Source organism: Hoplias malabaricus, chromosome 5 (assembly GCF_029633855.1).
Source record: "Hoplias malabaricus isolate fHopMal1 chromosome 5, fHopMal1.hap1, whole genome shotgun sequence".
In the NCBI taxonomy this organism is placed as follows: domain Eukaryota; kingdom Metazoa; phylum Chordata; class Actinopteri; order Characiformes; family Erythrinidae; genus Hoplias; species Hoplias malabaricus.
This window is the reverse complement of record NC_089804.1, coordinates 56,974,958-56,983,646: the sequence shown is the minus strand read 5'-3', so window position 1 is coordinate 56,983,646 and position 8,689 is coordinate 56,974,958.

The window sequence follows — 8,689 nt, the reverse complement described above, 5'->3', positions numbered from 1 at the left end:
AGTTGTACAAATTGGCAATATTCCTTTACTGGTTTGAACGTCCTTTGTTTGTTTTGTTTTTTTTCTTCTTTCACCAGGGCATTGTTTCTTCTTATTATTATTTGTTTTTTTTTTTGTTTGTTTTTTTACATTTTATATTGATCCTTACTGATGTTGTTAACTTATATGAAGAAAAGCTTGACTGCATTGTCACATACTGTATGGTTTAGGTTGGTATTTTTTCCAGTCTCTGTCCTGGAGTCCTCAAAGTGATACATGATTCTTAAGGTGCTCTTTTAGGTGATTTTGCAAAGTTAGACTTGACACACAGTTTCATATCACTGTCGGATTCCATGACGCTCTGAACACCACTGCACCAATGGTGTAAATGGGGTCATTTTACACTCCTAGTGCAAAAACAGTACCCACCCTCAATTATTTCTTACTTTCATTCCTTTAAACTGTCAAGTCATGTCATTTTTGTTTATTTAGTGTTCCTCAAGCAAAACACTCCACCTACTATCATCTAGTGCTAATGCTATTTGTAAATGTAGCAAAATAGGAAGTCTAGGGTGACCAGACATCCTCTTCTTTAGACTTAAAAAAATGTCCGGGCGGAATTTCACAAACGTCCGGGATGTTGTTTTTCTAAAGCTTACATAGAACTTCGAGAAGTTTCGTTCACAAACTAGTCCCGCCCTCCCCTACTCCGATTGGTTCACTCCGAGAAGGGGGCGTGGTGAAGTAGCCTAAAATCTTCTGATTGGACGGTCTGACTGTAGAGCTACCGTTATTGGTCGATAACCTTCTCTGTAAACATTTAATTGGTCAGTCTGCACGTCAGTAGTCCTTGTTTATGTCAGGCAAAGCTCATGTACCCACCCACATCTCGAGCAGGTATGCCGAAATGTACATGTAAGTTCTCTGAGCTCATCAAACCCACACCCCCGGAGACGTGTCCTCTTTTTCACCAACTCAGATCTGGTCACCCTATGGAAGGCTGAATGTAAATTGGGTCAGCCGTGGCCTGGTGGTTCGATCCTAGGAGCCATCATGATTGAAGGTCATGATTGAAGTGACTTTGAGTAAGGCACCTAACCCCCAACTGCTCCCCAGGCACCATGGCTAGGGCTGTTCACCGCTCCGGGCGTGTGCTCACTGCCCTCTAGTGTTCACTAGTGTGTGTGTTAAAGTGTGTTTCACTGCACGGATTGGGTTTAATGCGGAGAACAATTCCTCTGTGTAAAACATAAATGCTAATGCTAGTAGGTGAACGGCTAAAATGGGAGAGGGAAAAGCAAACCTTATTCACTAATATATCTGAGCAGATGTAAAAATATTACAATTATAAAATATTTAGACAAACACGATGAATTGGTTACAGAATATGAATGAATGAATCAATCGGACTTGTGACAATATAACTGTTTACTTCCCACCTCTCCACACACGATTCGACTGATCAGTCCATTCTCAAAGCCCTCCAGAACCTGGATCAAGCAAAACAAGTCAGTATCAGTGTACTCCAGAACCGAGACTGAGAAAGACTGGAGCAGGTGATTTGTGAAATCACAGATAACTCAACAAAGCAAAAATGTCTGATCTATAAGCTGCTACGGGTCTCAAAGGCAAAAAAAAGCCCTCCACTCCTGAACCATCTCGCCTTTCCTCTCGTTCATCTCTCGTTCAATTTACTGTGTGTGAACTTAAATGGTGCTAAAACATATTTTGTAAACAGTTTGTGGTGCGTGAATGTGTTTGTAAGAGAAATATATGTCTCATTATTACATTGTGATTGTACCTTTTCTAAGAGATTATAATATTTCATGATTAAAGTTGGGTTTTGTGGAGGAACTGACTGAAGTGTGGTTGTGCAGTGGCTCTCGAAGTGGGCCGTTGATGGAGTTCTGACATTAGCCAGCAGAGGTCAGTGTTGACTCTAATAACCACGTGACATTCAGGAATCAGAAATAGACTTCCTTCATAGACAGGAGTCCCCATATTTCATGTGTCTATATAATGTGTAATATATCCTTTCAGGAAATGAGATCAAAGGGGTACGTTACTTATTAGAGACCATCGGATGATCAGTCAACTCTAACGGTTCAATCCGTTCTAATGTGTACACAGCTGATATCTCTGTAGAAGGTACTGCAAAGAGAATGGGAAATGGAGCGGCTGCACATGAGCCCACGGTCACTAAGCTCAATTCCCTGAATGGGCTGTGCTTTACACTGGAGCACAGTCTTTATGAAACATGAGGCCTGTAGGAATAAGGGTGTGTACGTAGGGGTTTATGGACTGTTTATGTAGGTCCCTCTCAGTTTAAAGAGCTGTGCAGTGTAGCCTTAGGAACACGGCACTACAGTGAAATGTTAACATATAAATATTTATTGCCTTTTTACAACCCCCTTTTGTTAAAATGCTGTGTGTGAGTTTGTGTGTGTTTGTGTGTGTGTGTGTGACATATGTATTTGCAAATGTTTGCAGATGGCTTTTCAATGGAAAGCATGGTCATATTTCTTTGTAAGTGTGTGTGGGTGTGTGTGTGTGTGTGTGTGAACTGAGGTATCATCTGAGGAAGTACTAGTCTACACTGTGTTCTTTGTTTTTATGGGAATTCGTTCAGTTTAATTTAGCGACAAAACCAAATGTATTTATCCGACTGAACACCTAATAACAATGATTCACAGCCTCATGATAAAGACAATGAGAACATAGTTCTATGACAATATCTCACATTTCATAGACACAGCCTCTCACACACACACACACACACATATATATACACACACACACACACAAATACACACACAAACAAACAAACACACACAAACACAAAAACAAACACACACACACACACACAAACAAACACACACACACACACAAAAACAAACAAACACACAGACACACACACACACACACACACACAAAAACAAACAAACACAAACACACACACACATACAAACAAACACACACACACACAAAAACAAACACACACAAACAAATACACAGACACACACAAACACACACACACGCAAACGCACACAAACACACACACACACAAACATAAACAAACGCACACATATGATATATTCTCTGCTCTGGTGCTAGAATAGACTCAATATCCGCAATTCACCATCATCTCAGAATCATCAGCTAATCCACTCACTGATGAGCCAGGCTTCAGGTTCTGCTTTGATGCTAAAGGTGTAAATATTTACAGCCCTCTGCTGTTTACATAATCTCAGTAACTGACCAGTGCAGGGTCTCAGTGGGCAGCGGGGCTCAATGTGTGTGTGTGTGTGTGTGTGTGTGTGTGTGTGTGTGTGTGTGTGTTTGTTTTAAAGGTCATTGCCTTTGGCGCTGTGTTTTCACAGGCTTAGCTCAGGAAGTCCTAGCAGCTATGAGCTGACATTAAACTGGACGTCCAGTCGGTTTAAAGTCACGCTGGAATCAAGGCTTCATTAAAGCCTCAAGATGTTGCTCAAAAGGCCCAGGGTCCACCTTAAAACCACTCTAACTTCACCCTCAGCTCAGTGAGAAAACACTTAGAGACACTTTACTGTAGGTGATGTATCACAAGCCTACACAACGCCTACATAAACACAATCTGCTTAATTCAGCTTCACTCTAGAAAGTGTGACGAGTGACGCTGGCTGGAATAAGCCTTGATCTAAGCCTTTAAATCCACTGAGAATCAATGAATCTAAGGCAGGGAGAGGGCACCAGTCCATCACAGTGCATCACACACACACACAACTGTGGACAATTTCACACACTCAACCAGTTACTGAAATGTTCACCTATTCATTTACACCAGGGGACAGGTTCACACACTCACTGGCGTGGTATCTTCAATTAACCTTCACACATCCTACTGTTTCCTGGTGATGGACTGGCGCCTCATCCAGGGTGAGTTCCCGACGTGAACCCAATGATTATAAGAGAAACTGAGGGTGTGTGAAATGTCAGGAGGCTGCAGCGAACACCACACTCCTCACAGACAGTCACCCGGAGGAAACACTCGCAGACACAGGGAGAACACATCACACTCCTCACAGACAGTCACCCGGAGGAAACACTCGCAGACACAGGGAGAACACATCACACTCCTCACAGACAGTCACCCGAAGCGGGAAAGGTCCCTGTAGCTGTGTGACTGCGACAATTACCTGCTGCGCCACCGTGCCGCCCTCATGTGTTCATGCTGTATGAAATTTTTTGGAGATTAATTTAACATATGTACAGTCCTTAGATGAGTCTGCAGATACAAAACCATGGATACAGAGGGCCAAAAGTACCTTCATTTTTCCTATAATCCATCTCCAGGATGTTTACACTCGCACGGATGAGCTGCACTGAGCAGAGTCACTTTCTGAAGATTCCTGTAGCAGTGACTCAGATTTTTGGAGATCTTCCATAGAGTGTGTTACATATCGAGGTTTTATGACATGAAACAGGAGGCTGCAGACTGTTAGAGCTGACTCCTGCTCTCAGAACTCACATCACCAAAAGAACAGCTCCAGGAACGGCCACTGGTGGGAATTAACTCTAGTCAATATCTCTAATATCTCCCATCTCTTTGTTTATTATTTCTTAATGGTTTCAAGCATTTCCACCGGCAGATACAGTCACAGACACCACAAAGCCCTGACCAACAGAACAGGACGAGCTGGAGCAGCCACCAGTCACTGTACCCAATGCCAAAAGCCTCCCAGCATCGGGCAGTGGAACAATGGAGTGATGGAGGGCCATTAAATACCTTTACAGTGAGCTGGAGTGGTGTTTCTGATCAACTGATCATCAAACTGTGCCTGATATCAGTCCTGTTCTGGAGGGTGTCTGCCATCAGAAACACACAGCAGTGCCCAGTGGGGCATGGGGGATACATCCCACCTTCCTGGGAAACATAGAAAGTTGTGCACTATATTCGTTTATAGGTTTTGAAAGACCACATCCCCTTTCTTATGCTTCACTGTGGTTTGCTGCAATGTGCATCATCACGAGAGTTGCCAGAGTTATGTATTTTAAGTAAATACTGGGCTTTTCCTGTGAAGTTGCTCACAGATGTTTGTAGTCACTGGTTGCGCAAGGTTTTTGGGCTGGTTTCTGAAGTTATTTGTGTGCGCTCACTGATCCTCTCTCTCTCCAGTAAACCCGTTTAAAAAGAGAAGCTCGTCCTGCTGAAAGAGGTTCATCTGTGATTTTATTTACTAACTCAGAATCAGAATCACTTAATTGGACTTTCATGCTGAGCATCGCTGGCAATTTCTGTTGAAAATACAGCTTTGTGCAATACATTAATTTGTGTTTTATGAAGATAAACAAAAAAGAAATGGACATATAATAATTTAAATGTGATTTAAAAACTATACTCACGTGAGTTAAAGTCTGCAAACTCAGATAGAAATGAAAAATGATTATATGAAATACAGCCATAGTAGACATTTTGTAATGTGGCAAATTAAAGCAAAACAATACAACTACAGACAAAATTAGCCAAAAGTCCTAAGAGATATGGATCTGTTGAAAAAGGCCGGGTGACTGTCTGTGAGGAGTGTGGTGTGTTCTCTCTGTGTCTGCGTGGGTTTCCTCTGGGTGACTGTCTGTGAGGAGTGTGGTGTGTTCTCTCTGTGTCTGCGTGGGTTTCCTCCAGGTGACTGTCTGTGAGGAGTGTGGTGTGTTCTCCCTGTGTCTGCGTGGGTTTCCGGTGTACTCCGGTGTCCACCCACGATCCATAACCACACGTTGGTAAGTGGATTGGCAGGTCAAGTGTCCATGGATGTGAGAGTATGAGTGAATGTATCAGTGATGCCCCCTCCAGGGTGTGTTCCTGCCTTCAGCCCAATGATTCAGGGTAGGGTCCAGACCCACCATGACCCTGAACTGGATAAGTGCTTACAGACAATGAATTAATGAATGAATGGACAAGGGTAGTCTCTGTATTACAGGAGTAACATACTAACTGTAGCCTTAGAACAACAACAACACTAAAACTTTGCCCTCCCCCTCAGGAACTGCGCTTGAGAAATTTCACAGTTTGTTGTCTCCACAACTTCGAAATAAAATTTAAGACACTGGCAGTGTTTCAAGTGTCTAATATAAAGCCTTCTCAGAAGAGCAGGAGCTGTTACTGCAGTAAAGAGGTGTTTATTTTGACTGCACCTTTCCAGCCCTCAGTGTGAACTCCTGTATTTACATCTACAGACAAATGGAATCATTAATATGCTGCTACAACAAAGCACTATGAGTTAAATAGTGTTTGTATCTGTTTTGATTGTGAAGAGTGTGAAGTAAGTGAATGTTCCTGGTGTTTAGTCTGGACAGGTTTTATATCACAAAGTAAAACAAATGGAGAAGGAGAGGAGAATACACAGACGTGTAGCGTAAACATTAACTAAACTTGGACTAATGGGTTGTTTCAGCTGTGAGAGTGCGCCAGAGCTTTTTCTAATGTGTGTGTGTTTGTCTGTGACTATGTTTTCAAGGGAGTTTATTTGAGACCGAGTGTGTGATCAAAGATGAAAGGATACGGATCCAATTAGACAAATAGTGTCTGGACAAAGATGCTCTACACACACACACACACACACACACACACACACACACACACACACACACACACACACACACACACACACACACACACACAGCTGATAAGCTCTGAGATGAAACTGCAGTCTTTTTCCTGTTATCTACACACCATCACTTTAAACACCTACAGTCTGTGTGTGTGTGTGTGTGTGTGTGTGTGTGTGTGCTTACTCAGAAACGTAGAAGCCATTGCTGAAACAGAGTGAAACAAAATACAGAATAAATTAAACCTTAAATCAAGAAAAACAGTTCAGAGCAAGACTGATACTGAAAGTACATGATGATTAAGAAGAATGTGTGTGTGTGTGTGTGTTCCCTAGTCTACTGAGGTAATTCCATCGCTGAGGCGTGTGTAGCGTATTCTCCACAGTGCCGAGAAAACTCATGAGTCACACTCTGAAATATCAGCTTTCAGAAGGTGAAGGAAATGAATAGCATTACAGCTCTTTTCCTGTTGCCATGGTGACTGGCTTTGTGGTAATAGGCATATTTCACGAGGTGGTGGGACGGTTACAACCCCACAAAAAAATATATAACACCACCATATAATCACCAATTAATACTGTTACAATTTATTATTAAATTAAAGATGTTAATATTATTGTTGCGTTTATATACAATGCAGCCTTAAATATCGGTATCAGTACAGACCACTGAAGTCCATGTCATAGTGGCACTGAGGCAAGAATAGCATCCTTTGTGGAGCAGTTCATTCAAATGCATGAGTATTTATGAATTTCTGAGCGAGGGACAATATGCACGGTATTGCCAAATGTATTCACTCACCCATCCAAATCACTGCAATCAGGTGTTCCAGTCACAGGTGTATAAAAACCATGCTCCTGGGCATGCAGACTGCGTCTACAAACATTTGTGAAAATTGAGTCACCCTAAGGAGCTCGGTGAATTCCAGCGTGGTGCTGTGATAGGATGCCACCTGTGCAACAAGTCCAGGCAAATTTCCTCAAGCTGAAATACTCTACAGTCAACTGTTAGTTTGGGAACAACAGTAACTCGGCCACAAAGTGGTAGGCCTCGTAAAATGACAGAGTGGGGTCAGCGGATGCGGATGCATAGTGCGCAGAGGATACATTTCTGCAGAGTCCGTCTTTACAGACCTCTAAGCTTCATGTGGCCTTCAGATTAGCTCAAGAAGAGTGCGTAGAGAGCTTCATGAAATGGGTTTCTGCAGCATTACATCACTAAGTGCAATGCAAAGTCATGTAAAGCACAGCAACACTGGACTCTAGAGCGGTGGAGACGTGTTCCCTGGAGTGACGAATCACGCTTCTCAGCCTAGGGGTCCAATGTACGTGTTGGGGTTTGGCGGTTGCCAGGGGAACAGTACTTGTCTGACTGCATTATGCCAAGTGTAAAGTTTGGTGGAGGGGGTTTGGAAAGTTTGGAGATGGCCCCTTCCTGTTTCAACATGACTGTGCACCAGAGCACAAAGCAAGGTCCATAAAGACACGGATGAGTGAGTTTGGTGTGGAAGAACTTGACTGGGCTGCACAGAGCCCTGACCTTAACCCAATAGAACACCTTTGGGATGAATTCTAGCGGAGACTGTGGGCTAGGCCCCGTCCATCATCAGTGTCTGACCTCGTTAATGCGCTTGGAAGTATGTTCAAAAATTCCCATAAACTCTCTCCTAAACCTTGTGGAAAGCCTTCCCTTCCTATTTGAACTTGATGTAGCTGTAAAGTTTGGGCCAACATCTAATTAATCCCTATGGATTAAGAATAGCACATCACTCAAATTCATATACATGCAAATATTGTAATAATAAATGGGTCCCGCTGTGTCGCATCACTTTTCCTTTTAATGACACTGCAGAATAATTTAAGAACTAAGCACACTAATTAGAACAACAGCAGAAACTTTACTCATTTTTACTTGATACAAGACTTCAACTTCTCGTACTGTGCCATCTGAGGTCTTAAAGGTCATGCAGTGGCTTCAGGACTTGACAAAACACATCGAGATTTCTCAGGATTTTCTGAGTCTTCAGAAGTGTTGTGTACGGTAGCTGGTGAAAAACCGAAATGCTTTGCAAACTTGTACTGATAGAATGTATTTCCAAAGGGGTTTTGAATAGGTTTTGCATTTCTTC